The 26,322-nt window shown below is 42.7% G+C and overlaps 1 protein-coding gene across 1 annotated transcript in view; it reads left to right on the forward strand.

Annotated features, from left to right (window-relative positions):
- Positions 1–209: 209 nt before the first annotated feature.
- LOC126273067 (uncharacterized) overlaps positions 210–26,322 on the forward strand; it is a 404,495-nt gene continuing 378,382 nt past the window's right edge. Inside the window, exon 1 of the mRNA XM_049976476.1 lies at positions 210–370. The gene's annotated coding sequence lies outside the window, so the exon portion shown is untranslated. The remainder of the gene's footprint in view (positions 371–26,322) is intronic.

Consider the following 26,322-nt stretch of genomic DNA (forward strand, 5'->3'; position numbering starts at 1 on the left):
GATGGGCTGAATACTTCTCGCCTTTGTGTGTGTGTGTGTGTGTGTGTGTGTGTGTGTGTGTGTGTGTGTGTGTGCGCGCACCGGACGCTCGCCGGCGCTGCTGACGCGATAGCGACGAGCGCCGCGGCCACCAGGTGTCTCTGGCGGCGCCCGGTGTATCGACCCGCCGCCGGCACCCCTTTAAAAGGGGCGGAGCGCCGCGGCGCCGGGGACGACTGTCGGCGACCGGCTGCCTGAGAACGCACAGGCGCCTCCTCCTCCCGCAACTCGCTCGGCCACAGCTCAGCCACAGCCGCAACGCAGCCGCCGCTAGCCGACGCTGACTCTGACGCTGTCGTTGACCATTCATGAGAGCGGCCCTGTTCACGGGGTGAGTGAGCGCTCGCTGCGCACCCTCACCCGAATGCCGGCGGTGTCTACCGTACCCGCCCGAGCCGGAAAACTTACCCTCTCTGTACCCTCTACCGCTGATGCGGCTTTCTTTTTCATTCTTGGTAACTACCATGCCGCAAATACTGCGCTTTCGCATTTTCAGCGTTTTTCATGCAGTATCGTGTAACATCACCCTACAGCGCGCGTCGGGTATAACGTTCATGCTTCGAAGCGTCATCACTTGAGGATAGTACCAGTTGTCGGAGCTAGAATTCGCGACCGCCCTTTCGTAATATTTTAATTACGTAAAATATCAAGTAGAAGGTTGCACAGCGCATGAAAAAAGTACGTAATGCATTAAAAGCTGCTTTAGTTTTTGAATTATTAATATAAAGCACAATTTGAATCCATAGTTCCGTAATTACATGTTAATGCGTGTTGTCACACATAATGGACTGTAAAGTCGTGTACGTACTTTATAACCCATTTCACAGCAACTGTTATTAATATGTCGGTAGAAAACACAGCCTGCGATAACTTTCTAGCACAATTTCATAAACAGTTTTATAATACGCCATCCATATCATAGCTATCTTTCAATAATTCCAAAACTTAAAACATATACTCTCACGTATTTCTTTCATATTTCAGTTCAACTACAAAATTGAACTCATTCATCAAATATTCTGCTACATCCCGAAAACTTCTTTTTGCGTCTTTTCGCACATTTTACGATATGTTTATTTTGATATCTATGCACCACGTCCGCCGGTGTATGCAGTACGTAGAAACAAATCACACGCTCGTTCGATGGAGTCAGATACGAAACTCAACAAAACTGATAACGCTCGTTCGTTATAGTCTTCTTCATCGCAAATTCTTTTTATTGATTTGTTGGTCCCTTATTAATTCCATCTAACCAGAAAGACAGTTATACCATTTGTGCCTCCTAAGGAAGTACGTCACTTTCCATAAATTTCTGTTCCCAAGTATCAGGGCTGCTTCATAGACACTCCCTTCTCTGCCAGATACCTCCGAGTGACTTAACCGTGTGATTCCCGTTCTCGTTTTCCTTGCAAACTTTGCATCTATCTGTGTGTGCCACTCTTTCAGTTGTTAGCTCCCCCTCTGTGTTTGAACGCGCCAGATTCACTTGCATTCAGATAATGACGTTTTGTCCACGTAACATCGCTTTGATTGGCAAACGAGGACTGAGTTATTCGTTTGTGAGGGGCGGCCAGAATGGCCGCTATTATCGGTAAATTGATCGGCCCATCGCCGGCTCGTCCATTCATTTTATGGTGGACGACGTCCGTTCTTATCCACTTTCATATCTGAACTCACTCGAATGCCTGCTCGGCATTTAAGCTATATAGGCTCCTTGTGGAAGTGTCTTACAATTATAAAACCTGGCTTTGTGGCTCGTTGGACAAGTGTCGGACTTGAACTCTAAGGAATTGTGGTTTTCTTATGATAAGCTGTAGAAGGTGCTTTAATTTTCTTTTCTTTTCACGTGACGTTAACCTCAGGAAATACTCACATATGCGAAAATTTCAAAATGACTGCGTCTGTCAATTGTGTGGTCAGACGCTATCAAGGCTGAACCGAATCCAGCACTACTGCTCTACGTAATGCACTATGGCAACGCTGGCGACAGCCGTAACTAGTTTTACACAAAAAACCGTGTCGTCTTCATGTATTTGAAGACAAGTGGTTCCCTACCTTTTAAGCCTTGCGGATCAACTATTTTGTAAAAAGAATAAACATTAGAGGCCAGGCAACTAAATATAAAGGTGTGTGTGTGTGTGTGTGTGTGTGTGTGTGTGTGTGTGTGTGTGTGTGTGCCAGTAGTCTTTATTAGTAAAACATGCGGTACAAGAAGGATTGAAAAATATTTACATTTTTTTAAATAAAAGATTTCAATTATAATCACTTAACTATCACAACTACATGAAAACACAAAGGATGTGTGTGTTGTCCTTAGCTTAATTAGGTTTAAGTATTTCTAAGTTATAGGGGACTGATGACCTCAGATGTTGAGTCCCATAGTGCTCAGAGCCATTTGAACCATTTGAAAACACAAAATCGAGTGGTCAGTCTTAAAAAGGACGCAATGGGATTTTTTACATTATTTGTCACCCTCGAGAGAATAAATACCGGCCTTAAAACAGGTTAATTTTAGCCCCAAATCACTATCTACATTCAGTCTATTATCGCACTTTAAAATAAATTGAAGAGGCTCGTTCACACAGACAGTTTCTATAGAAAGGCCCACCAATTGTATCAGTGAATAGTAATTCAGTAGTAACTACACGAGGACTGAGCGAACTGTAGTGGCGAATGCTCTCAACTCGCATTCGAGACACACAAGTTCCGTTCTCGGTTCGGCCATCCTCATACCGGTTTTCTGCTGTCACCCAAGGTCGCCTTCAGTAGTAAGAAATCTGAACAATATTTCATTTCTCATAATCTTAGCCGTGGTCGGTATGCAAATCACCAATCATCGTTCCTTCTTCTAATGCCACGGTACCGAAAGGCCAAAATTCAAGCGAGTCGCTCTTGTGAACAATTGTGTCCGAGAAACTACCAGCTTACGATCGGATTGTCGCATGCAATGTTACAAGTGAATAGGACAGTCAAACAGTTGGAATAAACGGTGGTTTTCATTCAACTAACCTTGACCTTTGTATTTTAACCAGGGACCTAGAAACGACGGAGAGCCTCCGTCCCCGCCGCAGCCGCAGTAGTCCACAACCCACCGACGGCTACCGCAGTCCCCCCCCCCCCCCCCCCCCCCCCCACCCCCGGGAAACGTCTCACACCAGACGAGTGTAGGCCCTATGTTTGTGTGGTAGAGTAATAATAATAATCAGCGTATGGCATTGGTGGCTGGGAACCCCTCGCGGGGCGGTTCGGCTGCCGCTCCACAAGCTCTTTAACGCCACTACGGTGACTTGCGAGTGCATGAAGATGAAAGACACACAACATCCAGTCATCTGGAAACAGAGAAAATCCCTGACCCGCCGGGAATCGAACACGGGATCCTGTGCGCGGGAAACGATAACGCTACCGCAAGACCACGAGCCGCGGACTGTAGTAGAGTAATGTTGGTGTACGCGTACGTGGAGAACTTGCTTGCGCAGAAATCGTCGACGTAGCGTAGCTGAGGTGGAATAAGAGGAACCAGCGCGCATTCGCCGAGGCAGATGGAAAACCGCCTAAAAACCATCCACAGATTGGCCGGCTCGCAGGACCTCGACATAAGTCCGCTGGGCGGATTCGTGCCGGGGACAAGGCGCTCCTGCCCAATCCGGAAAGCCGTGCGTTAGACCGCTCAGCTAACCTTGCGGGCGTACCTTAACCATGGTTTTAACGGATTTAAAGCCGTCTTCTTCAGAAGCACAAGAAACGAACATCCATTAGCAGTCAGTTGGTAAAGCGATCTAACATCGCCACATGAAATGGCAACGATCTGTACATCTATTTGTAAAAGTGTAAGGCCCCTAAAATCACGAGATTGTCACATTAGTAAAATCAATGACATAAAATTCTATACCATATCAAGACGACTCAAGCTATATGTTCACGCCATGAGCAGCCAGCCAAGGCCGCGCGCCAGCCCTGTAGGGCAGTCTGTAGGGGCGTAGACTTCCAACGGCCTGGTGGCACACGATATTGGTAATTTTCAACATTAAAAAAAAATACTGGCAGTCCATCTTAGCAGCTTCTTCTGTTCCATTATTTCTGTCTGTTTCTTTCTTTGCAAAAAAAAGTCTCTGATCTTGACGACTAACGAGCGAAAGCATAAAGCTCCTTGTAATTTTTATCTTGCCTTGGCCTCTTGACAATACTCACGGACAAGTGCTGCGCTGCCCACGGCCCACAGGTGAGCCGGGGCTCACGGGTTGGGAACCGCCGCGGTAGACAATTCCACCTGTCGAAATGTAGACCTACATACCCGTCATCAGAAGTATCCTGTTTTTACATGGCATTATTTTTTGGTTATTGTAGCAGTCAGATGATTAGTTAGCGGCTGACGGTTGGTCGTTCCTGCTGCGTAAGGATTTTATAATGGAAGAATACGCTGACTTACGACATGCTTTCAACGTACTTGTGTACCGTTGCTGAATATGAGGTGTCTGCACAACGCAAATCTCCGGAACCAAAAGCTTGTTGAAAGCCAGTGTACTTTGACCTTTCACTTCTTCATGACTGTCACTCAGAATAATATGTCTTTACGAACGCATTTCCTTGTTATATGTATTCACTAACGCCCTTTTCAACATCGATTTTATTCAATTATTTGAATTTGGTGTTGCTCTGATGTCTTCAATTTGTCCGTCGTTCACGGTGACTATGCTGTAACGGGCCCTAAAATGCTAAGGCGCTGCAGTCATGAACTGCGCTGCTGGTCCCGGCGATTGTTCGAGTCCTCCCTCGGGCATGGGTGTGTGTGTGTTTGTTCTTAGGATAATTTAGGTTAAGTAATGTGTAAGATTAGGGACTGATGACCTTAGCAGCTAAGTCCCATAAGCTTTCACACACATTTGAACATTTTTTTGCCCTAAAATGTTTCGCACACACTGGTGGTGATAAAGGCTCAATGAGCTGTCAGTGTTAGTGGATTTTTTCATATCAATGCATGGGAGGATTAAAAATAATCGAGAAACTACACGCTCTAAGACTACAAATATCGTTTCTTGTGCAGATAAATTAGGTAAATTTTGAAAACTAGTTTATTTACAGACAATTATTATGGTAAAGCATACTACTAATTACATCATCCACAACTGGAAGGCGTAATACAACAGAAGCGCATAGTATAACTGGGTATTCACAGCAATTAATAATTTGAAGTTATTTATTAGCTTTTAATTTTTGTACGTATAGTTCTAAGCCTGTTGGAATACGTTTTGCTCTAATACGGTACTGTTCCAGGAGCAAAGGACTAGCAGTACTTAACTAAATGAGAGGGAAAGGTGGGTGAAATGGGAAAAAATTGACACTCAATAGTAGGTAACTCGTTTAGATGCAAAAATAATACAAATATTCATTAATGATATTTAGGTAGCTGCGTCAGGATCAACAGGTTACATTAAGGTGTACTCAAAAGACCTCAGAACAATCGTTAAGTGATCCGAGACAACTAAATGTCCTGAAACCTCTGTCATCGATCTGAACTATAATTTGACGGGTAAATATACATACTAACGACTTAATTTACGTTCATAAGTGAGAATGAAAGACGTTGACAGTGATCATGAAAAGCTCGCTCACTGATTTAGGGAAAGGCAATAAAAGAAAGTTTCAGCAGTGATATTGGGTACGATGTACAGTTTACCTTGAGAGGAGAACTATTCCCATTGATCCCTCTCTTAATCTGGATTTATCGCTAGTATCTCGCCCAGTAGAAAATTCCTAGCGACTGAAAAAAACCGTACGTGACTTTTGTACGTTAAAAGAACTGAGCCGCAAAATAACAGACCAGTATCCTCCGGTTGTTATCCGCATCATCCTAACAGTATAAGTGTACGCCGACGTTATTCTACGTCCCGTTTTGTTGCACTTCTTACAAGCCATCCTGTTGCCATTCTTGCATTCCAGCAGGAAAATGCCCACCCGCACAGGGCGAGTGTTTCTGCTGCTTGTCTTCGTGATTGCCAAACCCTGCCTTGACCAGCAAGGTCGCCAGATCTCTACACAATTAAGAACGTTTGGTGCATTGTGGGAAAGTCTCTCGAATCATCTAACGATCTAACACGCCAATTGGACAGAATTTGGCACCATATCCCCCACGAGGACATCTACCAACTCTGACGGTCAATATAAAGCCAAATAACAGAAGGGCCACAGGTAGACCAACACGTTACTCACTTGTTCAATTTGTGAAGCTCTTTCTCTTTAAAAAATCATCTAATTTTTCTGAAATTTTAATCATTCTTTTGTTTATACATGTAAATCACATCTACCGATTTCCGTCCCATCCGGATAATTCATTCGTCATACGTCGTTCTTTTTTTTCCCTTAGACTGTGCGAAGTGTGATTGGAAAGTTTCAAGAATGGGCTTGTAATTGTACAATGGTGGTACTTACATCCTACTGTGATGCATCTCCTTCAAAATAGTCCCCTTCTGACTGAACACGCAGACTCCAACGGTGTTTCCACGTTTGGAAACATTCCTGGAAATTTTTTTCTGAAGTGTGTTAAGGACGCTCTCCGTATTTGCCTGCATGTCTTCAATCGAGTAAAATCGCTTCCTTTTCAGTGAAAATTTCAGTTTAGGAAACAGGCAGAAGTCCGCAGGGGCCAAATCAGGGGAATACGGTGGTTGTGGCAGCACAGGAATTTTGAATTTGGTCAAAATTTCACTATGGAGATGGCACGATGGTTCAAAATGGTTCAAATGACTCTGAGCACTATAGGACTTAACACCTTAGGTCATCAGTCCCCAGACTGAAGCGCCTAGAACCGCTCGGCCACGCCGGCGAACAGAGGGCACGATGAGCCGGAGCATTGTCAGGGTGTAGACCCAACTCCTGTCAATTCACTTTGCAGGCCTTTTCTTGCGCACCTTTTCGCACTTCTCAAGGACGCATTTGCAGTATTCATGGTTAACTGTCTGTCCTACAGGAGTAAACGCATGATGTACAATACCGGTAGAATCGAAAAAAACTCACCAGCATTGTCTTCACCTTCGACCGACTTTGCCGTGAGTATTTTCAGTCGTGGTCAACCTGGAGTCTTCCACTGCAAAGAATGCACTTTGGTTTCAGGATAATATCCCTATACCCACAATTCGCCATGTATAATTACCCTGTTTAACAAATCCGGGTCTTTTATAGTCCTATTAATCACTTCTAGGCTCGCTTCAAGTCGGTGTTGTATTTCTCTGGTCACTTGACAACATTTTTGAATGAATTTTGCGGACGCTCGGCGAAGGTTCAGATCTTCAGTTAAAATCGACAGAACTACATAGAAACTTAAATTAAGTTCATCAGCCGTTTCCCTAATTGTAAGTCTGCGATCAGGGATCACTAAGTCACGAACTTTCACAACATTTTCATTCGTTTTTGAGGTAGAATGACGGCCGGACCGTGGTTCATCTTCAAATGACTCGCGGCCATTTTTAAATCAGTTGAACCAGACAAAACCATTTGACTGGCTCGTACAATTATCTCCAGAAGCTGTTTTTAATAGTTCATAAGTCTTTAAAACAAAATTTCACACAAACTCGTTGCTCCGCTCTTACGTCCACTTTCATGCAGTCAGAATCCGGCAACAAGCCCTAACAGGGCGGCAGTCAACCAGCTGCCACTACGAACTGAATAAAGGAAACGCAATTTTCTGTCAGAGGGCGTTCGAGGACAAGGCAAAGACTCACTCTCCACCCTCCGTGTACCCGCCCGCCAAACTAGTAACCAGTAGCGGATCCATTCTTAAAACTTTCCAGTCACATCTCGTATGTATGACGTGTCACTCATTACCATTTGTATTTACTGCTGATTCTCTTTCTAGTAAAGGAAAGACTGTTAGTGCTAATGAACAGTCATGTTCAAAAGTGTCAGAAAGACATTAACTACGTTCCGCCTGGTTCGTATGCAACCAACATAACCCAAGTGTCCTGCAGGTCCTCTGATATCTCTTCGTTGCAGTCATTTGACTGTGCAAAATAATTACAGTACTTCAACAGATCACCAACGAAATTTGTTCTCTACACCAATCAATCCATATAAAAATTAGTACCACGATGGTGAAAATATCAGAAACCACATTATTAGGAAGTCGCAGGCTGTAACAGCTGTAAAGTCAAATTTATTACAATAAATAGCATTTCAAAAGGCAAATTTCAACTTGTAATTACATTACATAAAATTTATAGTGGATTAGGTGCCGGGACTCCTATTCAGCAGCTATTCTCCTTGTTAACTAAGCAGGGTTTCAGTCACAAATAACGAAGTGTGCTCACGTTTAAACCTCAAATGATGTGGCGCAAAGTTTTATATTGGGCAGGGATTGGAAACCAGCACCTAATCGATCGTTAACTAACCACAGTCAAATGTTAGGCATCGAAATTTTTCACTATTAGCAGGATGACTGAAACTGAAATGACGAGACGAAGAAGTCTGGCCTTCCGGGGAGTTGAGTGCAACACCTATCGGCGATGTTTTCTACCACAATCAATCGTTAAATATCAGTGTGCTTCGTCAGAAGAAATACGTGCGCATGCTTAAACTGGAAATAACTGCTGACTGAGATTCAAACCCGCACATATAATCGCTGTTGACTATACACCAAGATACGTTAACTATCGAATTCTTTTCCACCACTAAATCTACATATTTTCGTGATATTCTCGAAGTGCTTATTGCGTAGGACTCAGGACTTCACGTATACTAAACCATATCGAAGTCAGAAATCTTGCTAGCAAGTGAAGTTTTGTGCAGGCTCGTATTACGAACATTTCTTCTATTAAATTAGGCTTTAGTCCTAGGTTATATGGTAAGTTGTAATTCATTTGTTATTAGAGAAGAGTATTCTTTTATATATTGCTTCTCGTTAGTTTACTGAATATAACGGAAAAATACGAGAGAAAGTAATCATCAATAATATATTCTCTCACATTAACTAAGACTGGTAATGTTCAGGACCCCACGTCTATAGAAAGCTACTGGTTCAGAGATAAAGATGTCGATCCATGTTTAAAGTGCATTTTCGTCCACAAAGAAATTTTGTTAATGGTTGTTCGATACGGGGCGATAAAGACAAAAGTTTGAGGCGGAAAGGGTGTGCAGTAGGCGCTGTTTCCCAGTCGAGCTCCGAATAGGTTGTTTAGAGAAATCAACACTTGCCTTGGTCGCTATTTCTATGTGGCGACCACCAGGCGTCTCACTGTCTCCACTGCGACATGTCGAAACCTACTCTGAAATTTTTCTCACAGAAAGAACACACTGAGAGAAATGCACTGCCAAAATTTTAGCTGCTAAAGCGCATTTCAAGTTTTTTTTATGTTGAAGTTACTCGTGTTAACTGTATGAAGAACCGCTTATAACAGTGGATAGTACAACCCTTCCTGCCAATCGCGAGTCGGGGAATAAGCAGACGTAGCCGTGACAAGAGAACATGGTGTCACATAATAAAACATCTAAATTGTAAGTTTTAAGTACATCAGTCATACTAAAAATGTCTCAGATCAATAATTTTTTGAATAACTTGAAGTTCATATCGACAGTTATGACAGTGTAATTGTTACACAAGTATACGATTGTTTGGTGTCTGTTCTTTCGGACATATCCGAAAAAACAAAACAAAAAATGTTTCAAATGGCTCTGAGCACTATGAGACTTAACATCTACGGTCATCGGTCCCCTAGAACTTAGAACTACTTAAACCTAACTAACCTAAGGACAGCACACAACACCCAGTCATCACGAGGCAAAGAACATCCCTGACCCCGGCGGGAATCGATCCCGGGAACCGGGGCGTGGTAAACGAGAACGCTACCGCTCGACCACGAGCTGCGGACCCCGAAAGAACAGACACCACGCATTCATGTAATTGATTGATTGTCATAGCTGGGCAATGGATCGACCTTCTTCAATGCGGATGCACAAATACGTCCGACCTCCTGTGGGAATCTCAGAATAGCGAGCATGGAGAAGGTGGACAAAGACTGCGTATAGGTGGCGCTTGATGAGAGTGTGGATCGGCCGTTAGGAGTACCGAGATAGTCCGCGCAGCTGCGGTAACGCTGTGTCCCGGATGGCGCAGTGGTTAAAGCACCTGCCCAATAAGCAGGTGGTCCCAGCTTCGCACCCAGGTGTGGTGCTCATTTTCACTCGTTGCCACTGATTCCGCGTGATTTCCCTATGCCGCTGACAGCAGTGATCCACTCCTTTTTCTTTCCTTTCCTTTCTTCGCCTCTCCACCTTCAATTTACATATGCTACACAAGTGAATAGAATATCAAGGCAGTATATGATGTTACATCCTGACGACTTACATCAAATGGGACTTTAACTTTTTGACATGAAATACATATTTTACAACAATTCCTGCAACTCAGTTTTATGATAATTTTTTAAACAGGTTATTGTTCCTTGAAGTCATCGCAAAAACGCGATGGATGACCAAAACATCTGCAAAAGGAAAAATTAATGCTGTCAGGCACTTCATTGTAATGATTAGTTTTATTCACACAAAACCGGGATGGAGTAAGAAATGCTTGTGTCCACTCTCCATATAGCGCTCCATACCAGGCATACTTGATCAAATTAATAAAATATGGTGATGAAAACTGACAACGTATGAATTATTAGTTTTTAACAACAGCATTGGAAATTATGTTTGTCCTTTGTCCGATCATTTTCTTAAAAAAATTGCTTTACACTGAGGAAACATTTCCTTGTTGAGAGGCTAAACGTACTTTTGGTTCCGAGTCGTATCCCAGTTACATTATTATTCGTTATTTTTATTGTCCTCCTAGAAACAGAGGTGTCACTGTGTCCAATCAAAGAGCCTGACAAAAGCATCGCATTAATTTCTGCAACTGGTAAGAACACGTTTCAGCTGTAATATCGAAAATTATTCTCTCGTATTCTTACAGAGTATGCTACTTCCATTAAAAATCTTTGCAACTAAACAGTCCTTTTTTTAAAAATTATGTACTAAATTGTCTTGAGGTTCATGAAAACAAATATAAAGCTGTGGAAAAATTAACCGGTGGTACTTAGCACTGGCATTATTGTATACGAATGTGTCATAGCATTATTGACTGGACCAGTAAGTCTGTTTTTTTTCGACTGAAATGATAAAGTGCGCTTTGGACGTAGATCTTGCATGAAATCTGGCTGATTGCCTTGATATACACCATTTTAAGAGACAACAAGACGCTAAATCTTCACATTAGCTAAGAATTTCTCTGTAGTATTATCTATTACTGAAATCTCTACTCGTTTACTTTAAGTAAACTTAGTAATTATGCAAATTCCTTGTCCGTATAATTTTCTGAATCTGTGTAACCAAAAGTTACAGTCTGGTAGATCTCCCTCATCACAAGCCGTTCTAAATCTTTTGAATACTTTATCTTTCACAATTTTGCGATTTTCTTTTTTGTTCATATTTCATACATAGCATCAGTCTTTCATTTATTTATATAATTTACGCTCAGATTTTATAAAATGAACCGAGCATTACACATTGCTTAACTATGAGCACTTTCTTTCTCCTTTGTTCATCCAAGGAAATTTACATTGTTTTCTTTGGACTTGGAAGGTATTGTACTTTTGTACCGGACTTTAATTAGCACAATGATCATCTTTCAAATCACAATTCACGGCGTCTTCAGAGCTATTCCCTGTTTCTTGCAAAGTTTATACAATTTCTAACGATATGTAAATCATTCGAATGAATTTCCAAGAAATTAAATCGAGCAGCATGTCGCAGTGATTAGCACACTGGACTCGCATTCGGGAGGACAACGGTTCAAACCCGTTTCCGGCCATCCTGATCTAGGTTTTCCGTGATTTCCCTAAATCGTTTCAGGCAAGTGCCGGGATGGTTCCTTTGAAAGGGCACGGCCGATTTCCTTCCCAATCCTTCTCTAATCCGAGTTTGTGCTCCGTCTCTAACGACCAAGGTGTCCACGGGACGTTAAACACTAAGATCCTCCTCCAAGAAATTAACTAATAAATAACACATTTGTCGGTCTTCAGAAGAAATAGGTAATATCGATTGCCTACGAGGTTCTTCATATTTCATCTCTGCAAGATTTAAGATACTATCAGATCCCGCATTACTGCGAAAATCTAGAACCCGGACAAAAATACATGCTATTAGTAAGCTTATACGGAAAAGAACATAAAGAAATTCATTTCTCAAGTAACCTACCGGAATGCAGCCAGATGAAGTCGTCGACAACCGCCGATATTTAGACAGGAGGGTACACAGTCATTTTGAAGGCTAAACGGGAGCAAGTAAGCGCTATTTTCACCGAAACTCCGTAAAGATAACACACACATGCACTGTAACACTAACACCATCACAAACCAAAGATGAGCGACGTTGGAAATTATCGATGGTTTTAGATAACTAAGAGAGCAGTATTCCATCCAGAATTCAAACAAAATTCACCATCTCTATTTATAATGTTACTTGCTAATTTAATTTCAACAGCTTCCTTAATAACAGTATCGTAATAGTTGGAAGTGCATACCACAATCTCCGTGTTGTTATATTCCATAGGATGACCGGTGTCAATCAGTGCTCTGTAATGGTGGATTTGCTCGACTGTTGTCAGCGTGTGTGCCTCTTATGCTCAGTACACCAGTTCTCCACAGTCCTGATAGTCTGACCACTATATTGCATGCCACAATTACAAAGAACACTCCCGTCTTACGCAAACGAAGATCATCCTTTACGGATCGTTAAAGGACCCTGGTGCTAGATAGTGGTCGAAAAACACACTTCACATCATATTTCAACAAAATAGAACCAATCCTGTTCAAAACGCTTCCTGCATAAAACAAAAAGGCCTTAGATTTTGGTGCCACCTCGGTACTATCACCAATTACTCGGCGTACAATTGGTCGATAGCTCAACGCACGTCTAATATGTCTTTCACTATAACGCTTCTGACGAAAGGTGACTCCGAGATGGGCCAACTCAGCTGACAAACTCTCAATGTCCGAGATGACATGGGCCCCGTTAACCAAGGTACTAAGTACCCCTTCATATTGAGCGGGATGGTGACAACAGTCAGCCTGCAGTAGACTTCCTATAACCATCCACCTTCTTCGTGCCCAACATATCAAGGAAGGGAAGACAGTGTGTGCGTGTCTGTGTTTTTATGTGTGTGTGTGTGTGTGTGTGTGTGTGTGTGTGTGTGTGTGTGTGTGTGTGTGTGTGTGTGTGTGTGCATGTGCATGCGGGTGCATTCTTATGAATTATTTAAACATTGTACACAAGGGAGAAACTAAGGTCTCAAAATTAACTCTGTTCCACGTCCATTGTTAGCGATACCGCAAAGGGATCTTCTAATTGTAAGGGTATTAATTAAGTGAGTGAATAGTAACTGCGACCAACTGTGAGAAAGAAACATCAATGAAAACTGAAATTCGCCTCACAAATCACAATTGCGTGGTGCCATTTTATCTGTTTAACGGTATGCCAGTAACCAAGGATATGCACCTGCCGTGTTTCGCATTTGCTCTCTGCTACAACATACGCTAGGGGTGTTCATTTCTCCTAGCGAGCTACGAATTTGCAAGTTTCAGAATTATTAAAAAGCAGCTCAAATTTTCACATTATGCTTCTTACGGTTTGTTTCCTTCTATAAAAGGTCTTAGGGCAGGTTTCGACGTGTCGCATTGGACGATTAGCTGTTGTCAACAGGTTCCAACTGCGATTGACGCACCACTGGAAGCCGTTCGTAACGTCTTCCCTGTGCCACCAGATGCATAAAATTACTTTTTGGAGATTCAAACTGGCCCCAGCTTCAGTTATTCTTTCGCAGACCCAACCGGTATTCTCTTTTTATTAAGTTAACACAAAGGTTCAAACGTTTGTGTGTCCATCCTGATTTAAGTTTTCCGTTACTTCGTTAAAGCGGTTAAAGCAAATATTGGGATACTTCCTTCGAGAGGACACAGTCGATTTTCGTTTTCCTTCCCTAATCTTCTAGCTTCTGCTTCGTCCCTAATGAGCCCATCCCCGGTGGGATGTTTAATCATAATCACCCTTGCTTTCTTTTTTCCTGATCATTGCCCTTTGAATGCAGGTGTCTCGCGGAGGTTAAATGGTCACAGTTCATCACATTTGCCAATAATTCGGTGGACCACAGTGGTCAACCGTAATAAAGTCATTCATCGAATCCTGTTGGCCTTTCTTTTTCGTTTACTACCTCCATCCTCCCCTAAAATACAGTACCATTGCAGTTCAAATTGAAAACAGTAATTCACATAGAAATTTCCCCATCTTACCCTTTTATGAGTTCGTGTGGATGGTAATTATATGATTTCGTTACAATGATTACAAAATCAACTCTAATGTACGAGTTGGTTAATCAAGGCAGCTGGTGGTTAGCATTGTGTACGAATAAGAAGATGAATGTTTTAACAGGCTGTAATCACCTCCTGGGGTCAGAATTGTCATTCGATATGGCGGAATGTTCGCTGTGACAAAATCATGAGCTAGACATCTGGGTAGTTCAGTGGTCTTTTGGGGTGATTCTAGCTCCGTATGCTTGAGGGCTGGGTTCAATTCGCACATCCAGCTCCCATTTTTAACGAATCTCAAGATATCTTCTTCACTCTGGTATCGCCAACTGATCAACGTAGGTTTGCGCCATTGTTAGAAACCGACATTAAACTTGAAGTCCCTTCGCTACCGAGGAAGTGAATTGTAGGTTGGGCTACGAGAGAAGCGGAAGTCGCGGCACGTAGCAACTCTGTCACCAGTAAGCTTTCTTGCAGCAGAAATTTTATTTTTTAATGGACCAATTGAAATGTAAAATCACATGGCACCTATTTTTTACAGTATTTGAACTTCAACTGATGAAAACATTAGTGCAGTACTTGGATGTGAACTCAGATCCCCCCGTTCACGAGATCTTACTTCTTCGGGAAGATACAGTTCAATGATTTAGTTGTTTCCCCAGTATTCAGAACTCCTCTCATGTGTGCATGAGTTAGGAACAATTACGATCGGTGCCGATTCTGACTCCCAGTCAGACAATGATATTTTCATCATATCATTTCAGATTCATGTATGCCACTCCTAGGTACTGGTGAAAAAGAATTGGATAGTTAAGCCCTCTTCGGGTGCAGTCAACAGCGATGTTAAGTGCAAGTTTGACTCTCAGTCAGCACGGAACTACCCGTCGCGTTATTTCCAGATCAAACATACGCACATCTCGCTACTGGTGAAGCACACTGATATTTAGAAATCGTGCATGGTAATAAAAGAGCGGCGATAGTTGCTACACACACCAAACAAAGTTTTGCATCAACCCAGTTCTCAGAAATCCTGGAGATAGACGTTGACTGTGGATGTTGTATCACAGACACAGTCCCTTTCACTGTTCAGAGATATCACTAAACCCGCCCAAAGATGTAAACAACCATGCATCAGCAGCGCCTATTAGAGGGAGGTGGTCCGACAGCCGATCAGTTCCAGTCATTCCACCAGGAACGAGGTACACGGCTCGTATTGTTTGTAGCTCGACCATGCTTAGACGGTCAATACCGCGGTTCGATCGCGTCCGCATCGTAACTGTGTGCCAGGAAGGGCTCTCAACAAGGGAAGTGTCCAGGCGTATCGAAGTGAACCAAAGTGATGTTCGGACATGGAAGAGATACAGAGAGACAGGGACTGTCGATGACATGCCTCGCTCAGGTCGCCCAAGGGCTACTAATGCAGTAGTTATGTTGATCGCTACTTACGGATTATGACTCTGAAGAGCCCTGACAGCAACGCCACCATGGTGAATAATGCTTTTCGTGCAACCACAGGACGTTGTGGTACGACTCAAACTGTACGCAATAGCCTCCATGATGTGCAACTTCACTCCCGACTTCCACGGCGTGGTCCATCTTTGCAACCACGACACCATGCAGCGCGGTACAAATGGGCCCGAAAACATGCCGAGTGGACTGCTCGGGACTGGCATCACGTTCTGTTCACCGATGAGTGTCGCATATGCCTTCAACCAGACAATCGTCGTAGACGTGTTTGGAGGCAACCCAGTCAGGCTGAATGCCTTAGACACACTGTCCAGCAAGTGCAGTGAGGTGGAGGTTCCCTGCTGTTTTGGGGTGGCATCATGTGGGCCCGACGTACGCCGCTGGTGGTCATGGAAGGCGTCGTAACGGCTGAATGCCATCCTCTGACTGATAGTGCAACCACATCGGCAGCATATTGGCGAGGAATTCATCTTCATGGACGACAATTCACACTCCCATCGTGCACATCTTGTGGATGAGTTCCTTCAGGTTCACGAGATCACTCTGTTAGGCTGGCCAGAATGTTCTCTAGACGTTATCGAACATGCCTGGGATAGATTGAAAAGGGATGTTTATGGACGATTTGACCCACCAACCACTCTGAGGGATCTACGCCGAATCGCCGTTGAGGAGTGGGACAGTTAGACCAACGGTGCCTTGATGAACTTGTGGGTTGTATGCCATGACGAATACAGGCTTGCATCAAAGCAAGAGGACGTGCTACTGGGTATTAGAGGTACCGGTGTGTACAGCAATCTCTACTACCACCTCTGAAGGTCTCACTGTATGGTGGCACAACATGCAATGTGTGGTTTTCATGAGCAGTAAAAAGGTGGAAATAATATTTATGTTGATCTCTATTCCAATTTTATGTACGGGTTTCGCAACTCTCGGAAACGAGATGATGCAAAACTTTTTTTGATGTGTGTGCTCGAGCTCCAGGGAGGCAAAACTATTTTGTTACGTTATTTCAGTTTTTGTAATCCCACTAACAGCGAAAAATTTCGATATCTAAGATTTGATTGTGGTAGTTAACAGTCGATTAGGTGATGGTTGCCAATCACATTCCAACATAAAATTTTACACCACATCATAGTAAGTTTAAAAGTGAGCACACTTTGTTATATGTGACTGAAACCCATCTATGATATATTACGTGCTTTGTTAACAGGGAGAATAGTTGCGTCTCGTCACTTGGTCCAGTACAAAATTTTCTTCATGTAATTACAAGTTGAAATTTTCTTTTGAAATATTATTTATTTTAATAAATTTGGGTTTACAATTGTTAAGAGCTGTGTCGACTCTAATAACGTCCTACCTGATATTTTCGTAATCGTGGTATTAATTTGCATTTGGGCTGTTTGGCATACAGAGAAATGTTGTCTAGTAGTTTGTTTTTGTAACCATTTTCTATATTCAAACGACTGTACCGTAAGAGTTTAGAGGATCTGAAAGACAGTTATGTCAAACTCATTAGTTTGCCTCATGAGCTGTAAACCCAAGGCGAGTCGAGCTGCGGCAGAAATATCCGAAAATGCCTCCCTGGTGGAATACAATGCGAGCGCCTCGCAATCTCCTGTGAATTTCTTCCGAGGCCAGATTGAAAACATCGCGGCGATTATCTGGCCCACGGCCACCGCTTCCCCACCCGTTCTCTACACAGTTCGCGGAAGAAGGGATTTCCATGTGATGCGTACCCTCAACTGCGAGAATCGCATTCACCTTATCAGTTGCTCACAATATTTCTGTGATATCCTGATTTCCTGACAATTATCATCCAGGAAACCGAAGCGCGATTGACCGCTGAACAGTATGTTCTGCTATTCATTCTTGATTTTTTTTAACTGTGTTTTTTCGCCAAGTTACTTGCCTTCTGACCTGACTGGTTGTTTCGCCAAGTTACTTGCCTTCTGACTTGACTTCAGTGTCGTTTTTCATAATGTGACTACCAAAGTAACATCGTTCCGATTTTAAATTGATATTAAAGGCAACTTTTTTCCGAAACTATACTCTCCTTTTTAAAAGTTTTGTGTGCCGAAGATAATTGATTAAATAATACCAAATTTATGAGGAAATTGAGAAACCTTATTTCTGGTTCTTCTTGTATTCCATTACACTTGACATAAAAAATTAAAAGTTAAAATATGTTACTTTAAACAACACTGAGGTCATACAAACATTGTATTGGTTATCTCTCTCCGCCTTTTTCCATTTCATTAACTTATAAGTAAACAAAAGGAAAGCTTGTACATGGCCAGATATTGGTCTTGTTGAGTAACAGGCATTCTTTGTCAGCCTCTTGAAGGCCTTCGTCACTATACCAAACAAGAGGCTTGTATTGAAATTGCTTGCTTATGGAATATCGTCGCAGTTATGTGACTGTATTCGTGATTTCCTGTCGGAGAGGTCGCACTTCATAGTAACTGACGGAAAATCATCGATCAGAACAGAAGTTACTTCTGGCGTTCCCCAAGGTAGTGTTTAGACCCTTTGTTGTTCCTTATCTATGTAAATGGTTTCGGAAACAAAGCGAACAGCCGTCTTAGATGGTTTGAAAATGATGCTATTGTTTATCGTCTAGTCAGTCACCAGAAGATCAAAACAGATTGCAAAATGATTTAGAAAATATATCTGTACGGGGCGAAAATTGGCAATTGATCCTAGGTAATGAAAAGTGTGAGGCCATCCACATGAGTGCAAAAAAAATTCCGTTAAAATTCGGTTACACGAGAAATCAGTCAAATCTAAAGGCCATAAATTCAGCTAAAGAGCTGTGAATTACAATTACGAACAACTTAAATTGGAAGGAACTCATAGAAACTGTTCTGGAAAAGGCAGACGAAAGACTGCGTTTTTTTGGCAGAACACTTACACAATGTAACAGATCTAATGAAGAGACTACCTCTAGTACGCTGGTCCGTCCTCTTTAGGAGCAATTCTACGCGATCTGGAATACTTACAAGATAGGATTAACGGAGTACATCGAGAAAGTTCAGAGAAGGGCAGCACGTTTTGTATTACCGAAAAATAAGGGAGAGAGTGTCACTGACATGATACAAGATTTGAGGTAGACATAATCAAAACAAAGGCGTATTTTGTTGCGATGGAATCTTCTCACAAAATTTCAATCACCAACTTTCTCCTCCGAATGGGAAAATATTTTGCTGATGCCTACCTACATAGGGCGAATAGATCATCATAATAAAATGGAAATCAGAGGTCGCACGGAAAGATATAGGTGTTCATTTTTACGCGCGTTGTTCGAGACTGAAATAATAGAGAATTATTGCGAAGGTGGTTCGATGAACTCCCTGCCAGGTACTGCCACTTACGTAAGCATGATTTGCGGAGTATCCATGTAGATTTAGATGCAGATGTAAACCATGAAATGACACAATGTTGATTTGACATGCTGAGACTTCGGTTTGTGTCATCCTCCGACGAATCGAGGTGATGGTATCCAGAAAAAGCAATTTCACTTGACATATTTGTAGCATCACCCTGTAAACTTTGCCAGGGGGACATTCGCAGTTCCCACAGAAAGTGTAACATGAAACAGACACCAGGCGAGCAATGCACCACATTGTTTATTCAAAAATGGTTCAAATGGCTCTGAGCACTATGGGACTTAACATCTGTGGTCATCAGTCCCCTAGAACTTAGAACTACTTAAACCTAACTAACCTAAGGACATCAGACACATCCATGCCCGAAGCAGGATTCGAATCTGCGATATTAGCGGTCACGCGGTTCCAGACTGAAGCGCCCAGAACCGCACGGCGACACCGGCCGGCCATTGTTTATTAAACACATCAGTTTTCGCATACCAGCTACTCCTATCACAGACTTCGAGAGGTTGTAGTTGTAGAGGGTGTCTCGAGGAACAAATAGAAGATAGTAACCAGTGTCCGGAAATGTCGTCCATAGACTTTACAAAGCGTCGAAGCTACAGGCGCCAGTGGCTGCCACTAGGCAACAACTTCGTCAACAAACGAGACTTTGTAAGCTGACGGACTGCAGGTGGAACATCGTTCAATGTTGCTTGGTATTCAGTCATCACAAATTACTGACACGAACGCCAGTGGAGAAGATGAAGCTGGCTGCTGCGTAGACAGGCCTTGTCTCCTATAAATGAGATGCTCTGTTGCCTCGGTGGGTAACAGTTTATTCTGTTGCCTCGGTGGGTGACGGTTTCAGACACGGGTTTCCATCCGCCGTTTATTCTTCTCCTGGAATTCTCTAAAATGTCTAGTCTTTCCGGTACACACGAGAAAAATAAAGTGCAGATAAACCCGTGTCCGAAACCGTCGGCTACCGAGGCAACAGAGCATTGCATTCATAGGAAGCAAGGCCTTTCTACCCGGCTCCATCTTCTCCACTGGCGATCGTGCTAATCCAGCCACTGAACAACAAACAACATTGCAAGATATACTACCTAGGGCCCGTAAACGTGTAAAGTCGTGTTAGCTGCCAAAGGAGTGGCCTAGCGCCAGGCGCCGACGCCTGCAACTTCGAAGTTCTGTAGCGTCGGTGAGTGACGTTTCCGGAAACAGGTTCTTATCCTAGATATGCTCCTCAAGGCACCCTCTACAATCTCTCGAAGTTTGTCGCAATACTTCTGGGACAGCCTATAGAACAACTATCAGGGACAGAAAACCTCCAGATCCGTATAGCGAGGGGAATGTAGCTCAAATAATATACTACGTTCGGTAGTCATAAATTTTTGTCACCTCCCTAAAAAATCAAACTGTGACTGTGAAACGTGGTGACGGCGCTAATCCTTCTCTATATTCACCTTTCAGTTTTTCCCAGCGATGGATAACGAGGCAGGGATCTTGGTTTCTGAAGTTTGCAGTTTTGCTGTTCAGGAGGTGTTCCGGATTGAAAACCATCTCGTCATTATTCTTAAAATTCCTGCCACTCAGTTGTTTCTTCATCTGAAGAAAGAGGAAGAAGTCAGTGAGTACCATGCCATGAAATACCGGGTGATGCAAAATTTGGCAGCCTAAAGGAACAATATGTGTGACTGTGTCCTGTGCAGAAAGAGCTTCGGCGTTACCGAAGAGCTAACACAACTCCTTGGACAGCTTTCCACGACGCTTCGTCTTCGCAGCTTTCCGTAACCTCGTCAGGAGACTGATAATATCCTGCTGTGACGGTTTCTGTTTTGCATGTTGGTGTTGTCATTTTTTATTTATAGTTACTGTTGTTATTTGAGCTTACATTTTGCTATTTTGTCTTTTGGAGATAGTGAGTGGAGTTGTTGACGATAGAAAATGGAGTGTCAAGTAGAGAAATTACAATATTTCCGACATATTCTTTTGTTTGAGTTCAATAGGCGGGTGACAACAGCGGAGACAGCCAGAAACGTTTGCGCCGTGCATGGGGCTCATGCCACCGCACAGAACATAAGAAAAAAAACGGTTTTCTCGTTTAAAGGAGGATCGTTTTGACATTGGTGACCCTCTACGTTCAGGAAGACCTTCGGGGTTTGATGAAGAATGTTTGAACGCAAAATGGTTCAAACGGCTCTGAGCAGTAAGGGACTTAACATCTATGGTCATCAGTCCCCTAGAACTTAGAACTACTTAAATCTAAATAACCTAAGGACAGAACACAACACTCAGTGTTTGAACGCATTAATCCGTAATGATCCACGTCACTGTACTTGAGAACCGGCAAATCTGTGACTATTCCACCATTGTACGACATTTGCGTGCAGTGGTGAAGATTCAAAAATCGAGTGTATCGGTCCCGCATGCTCTATGACAAAATCACAAAAATCACCCGTTGACCGTATGTGCATGTCTGCTTACTCGTCATCAAATTGCTCGTGAACAATACCGACCAATCCTGCCCTTTATTGTTTCTGGTGACGAGAAATAGTGTCCTTATGCTAACACAAGGATAAAAAAGTAATGGTTGAGCTAAAACGAAGCAGAAAATTCCCCGCACAAAGACCTACGCGCATCACCAAAGATAATCTCATGCATCTGATGGAACAGCGACGGTGTGGTCTGATACGAATTGCTTCCCCGGAGTGTAGCCACCACTGCTGACATTTATTGTCAAGAACTAAGACATCTTGCATACGCAATCCGAGAACAACGACCAGGAAGTGATGTTACTCCATGACAACACACGCCCGTATTCTGTTAGACTGAAAAATGACACTATAGAGGAGTTTGGTTAGCAAATCATTCCATACCCACCTCAAGCACCTGATCTTGGTCCTCAGATTTTCACCTTTTCCGCACTCTATCGAACGACTTCCAAGAAATACGTATGAATATGCGTTCCGAACATGGTTCGACGAGTTTTTTGCCTCAACACCATGTGATTTATGATAATATATTATTGATCAGTAAAGTCTCTGTTATGTATATCTGTTGTGTTTATTAAACTTATGGAGAAACGTTAAGAACTTATGAACCAACGCAGTACTATTATCAACACGCAAGCAGATCCCGAAAAGACACTCATAGTAATTTGTCCGATTGTGGTTGGATGTTTCTATTTCGATGGTGATGAATCCACATGTTTCCACTTCTTGTTTTGCCCTCTGGTCTTCCTCTCACAATGACACGCTCAGCACTCGTCTATGATGATGATCATCATCATGTACATTTTCGGGTTAGACATCTTTGCTTGTTCCGTAACGAAGCAGTTTCAAGCTCAACACACCATCTTTGTCGTGGTCGCCCTATATTCCTTCTGCCCCAGGGTCTGTAGCCGCAGTTTCTTATTTTTGTACGTATTGTCCGTACGTCTGGATAGGATTACCCACTAACACGCGCAAGGACAGAGGGAAAAAGGAGCCTAGGTAAGCACCAAGGGGGAAAAACTTCTACGACAGTCTGAACTGGTAGTACGAGCAGTACCGGAATTTTTTTGCGTTCTGCGACTGTTCACACAAAGTTAATGTTAGTTAGTGATTGCGTATCGTGCAGTACTAAGCAATGTCACAGCTTAGATTCATCAGAAGAGCGTCAATCAGAATCGAGGTGAGGTACTGCTGGGCTGGCACCGACCATATCTCCTGGACCAGCTGCCGCGTCTGCGTGCCTGCAAAGGCCATTGTCATCATATTAGTGGCCGATTGGTCACAGAAGCTATCGCACCAAGAATAGATGGTTATTATACCGAACAAACTTTGTGAAGACTATTCTCACATGGAGTAACAGATGAACAGATTTACGAGCAAAATGCTCTCATCATATAAAATATTTCACGAGAACATAATTTTTAAACCATACAAAAATTGGAGCTGAAATAAAACCGTTAATTGTCAGTAAAATTATATCTATAAGGCTTAGCACACTATACGCCGCTAAGAGCTGTGTGAGAAATCAGGCTCTGGAGGTGGCATCAAACCAAGAGGCTCACGGTCTGAAATTGTCACGACGTGGACACGAAACAAATCGCACCATCTATTAACAATCGAAGAAATATGCTGTTTACATTAACAAAATATTTTAAAAAACATATAAGTGTTCATTTCATAAGTCAACAGTCAGCATTATGGAAACAGAAATTTATACAGGATAATGCAACAGCAGTTGCTCTATACATTTTGTATGAAAACGAATTGCAAAGTAGTAAATACAAAGGAGAGAGGAAGATGATATTTTAGAGACCACTCCGACGAAAAATTATTAATTACCAAAAGAAGATCATGGCGTCGGTATCCTGCACACAGAGAAAAAGACTTCAGACTTATCGTGCTTGAAGAATTAAGAATTTTCTAACACGTTTCGCCTAGTGACGGTTTCAGTCTGAATGAACAGTTGCAGCTACTTAATAAAACTTTCTTCAATTGTATAAAGCCATTACTTAGAAACGCCAAAAATTGACTGCTCTTTTTCCTCAGAGTAGTATAGAATATCGTCTTCCTCTCTCCTTTTTAATTATTATCTTGTAATTCTTTTTCATACAAAATCTATAGAACAATAGCTGTTGCATTGTCCTGTATAAATTTCAGTTTCCATAATGCTGTTTGTTGGCTTATGAAATGACCCATTATTGTCATTTAAAATGGTTTTGTACTGTAAGCTGGCCGAGCGGTTCTAGGCGCTTCAGTCTGGAAACGCGTTACCAGTGCGGCCGCAGGTTCGAATCCTGCCTCGGGCATGGATGTGTGTGATGTCCTTAGGTTAGTTAGGTTTAAGTAGTTCTAAGTTCTAGGGGACTGATGAGCTCAGATGTTAAGTCCCATAGTGCTCAGAGCCTTTTTTTTTTATTGTAAGCAGCTGATTTCCTCGACTGTTAATAGATGGCGCGACTTGTTTAGTGTCCACGTAGCGGCAACTTCGGCCTGTGAACCTCTCAGTCTGACGCCACCTCCTGTGCCTACTTCCTCTTACAGCCCTTAGCGGCGTGTATTGTGCTATGCCATCGTGATATAGCTCTACTGACTATTACTTCTGTGCCAGTTCCAATGTCTGTAACTTTTATATGGCTTAAGTGTTATCTTCTTACGAAATATTTTATATGACGAGAGTATATTGCTCGGAAAACTGTCATTTGTGACTATATGTTAATATAGTTTCCTCATAAATCTGTTCGGTATAATAACCATTTATTCTTGGTTTTTTTCTGTGTTAATGGTTTTGTAATCTTTTGAGGTAATTGTTTCCATTCTGATGAAGACACCCATAGCCGGTGTCGAAACCAGATTAAAGTAAAATTTTGTGGCAATTGGTTGGTCGTATTATGCAAATCATATTCTTTTACGGTTGCTGTTTCACAGCCATGTTTAAAATTGTTTGTTGTTGCTGTAAAGTCAAGCAAAGTAAGAGACCAGTGCCTCGTAGACGGTGAGCACTTGGAGGTGGGTGGGCAAGGCTAGGTCGGTCCGCCGGAAGGAAGAGGCGCCCCGGGAGAGCTTTGCCTGATCCTGTTTGCCACAATGGATATCTCATTACGAGCCGGCGCCGCGTGGAACCACGTAACGTGATTGGCAGCCATTACGCCGTGGGGTATCGTCGTCCAAGGAGCAGTCTCTGCTTAGCCGCCGCACGGCTGCGAGGACGCGTTCTCTTCTCCTTCGGACGTAATGATGATTTATTTGTCAAACTGATTGTTCTGGTCAGTTGAATGGAGAGCACAAAGGGCTTTGTACTTATCTGCCAAACACAATACGTGTGATCTGGAAAGGTTTTCTTTTGTCACGAAAGTAAACAGAGCAATGGCCACAAAGTTTTTGCCGGAATTGGTTCCCAAATATTTACATTCAGGTTGTCAGCATTTCGAACTGTTAACACCACCCCACATCTCTTCCCGTCAGTATTAATCTTTTCATCTCTACGTGCGTTCTGCTTACTACGTCTTGAAGTACATATTTTATGCATTGCATCCTTTTTTGCCTCTGCAATTCTTCCCACCAAAAAGATAGAAAGGAAGAATACCGTTTAGCGTCCCGTCAGCGACAATGTCATTAGAGATGGAAAACAGGCTACTACTGGACATAAAATCGGTAACGACTTGTTCAAACGTGACAGTCTTATAAGGCCAATCGAGAAGCTATTTGGAAGTGACTATGCAGCTCCAAGGCTCGGAAACCTGTTAACGGATGAAACAGCGTTATGCCGACTACTTTTTTTTTTTTTTAAAAAAATCTTTATTTTAACCAATGTTATATTATGATACAGAATAACCCACCACCTGAAGCATTAGTGGGTCTTTGCTTACATACAATAATACAGTTACTACAGCATTCATTACTTAATATTATTACCTACTTTTTAGTGTTAGTTTTTATTTTCGCTATGGGCATTTCTACTTCTAATATTAACCTACTTAACCTAACTGCAACGTTACACACGTGCCAGCGTGAGTATAAACCTACTGTTTGTGGCCGGGCCCACTGGGCTGAGTCCAGTGGGCATGCCCCTGGCACCGGGCTGGCCCAAGACGTTTGAACCGCTGCAGTTTATACTAAGGTATTATCCTAACTTATCCTACTTCTTAACCTATTCCTATGCTACTGTCAATTTCAGTGTGTTTGTCAAATCCGGTAGAAATGTGCACCCTCCTCCTGGTCCAGGAGCGTGGCGGATCCCAGCCGTGAAACGGCTGGCCAGTTCCACGTCCGGCGGAAAGGGACGGGTGCACTTAGGTCTGGTCAGGTGTTTGTCAATTTCGGGTTAATTTTGGTTGTTCCTAAGAAAGTCCTTTAATATTTTGCCCGAGATCTCATTCGCAAGATTATTTAAAGTTTGAAAGTGATCCTCGCGCCTGAGTAAGTGGTACGTGTCTTGATTTGGTAGTTGGAGTCTGAGTTGTGATGCTACTTCGTCGAAGAGATGGCACTCATACACCACATGGTCTGGGGTGCCCTGTGGGGCCCCACAGTCGCACGCTGGTGTAGCCCGTTTCCCGAATCTGCATAAGTATGCTGGATAGGGTCCATGTCCAGTGAGGAAGTGCAGAAGTCCTCTTGATGGCTTGAAGT

The sequence above is a fragment of the Schistocerca gregaria genome, chromosome 1, assembly GCF_023897955.1.
Source record: "Schistocerca gregaria isolate iqSchGreg1 chromosome 1, iqSchGreg1.2, whole genome shotgun sequence".
NCBI lineage: Eukaryota > Metazoa > Arthropoda > Insecta > Orthoptera > Acrididae > Schistocerca > Schistocerca gregaria.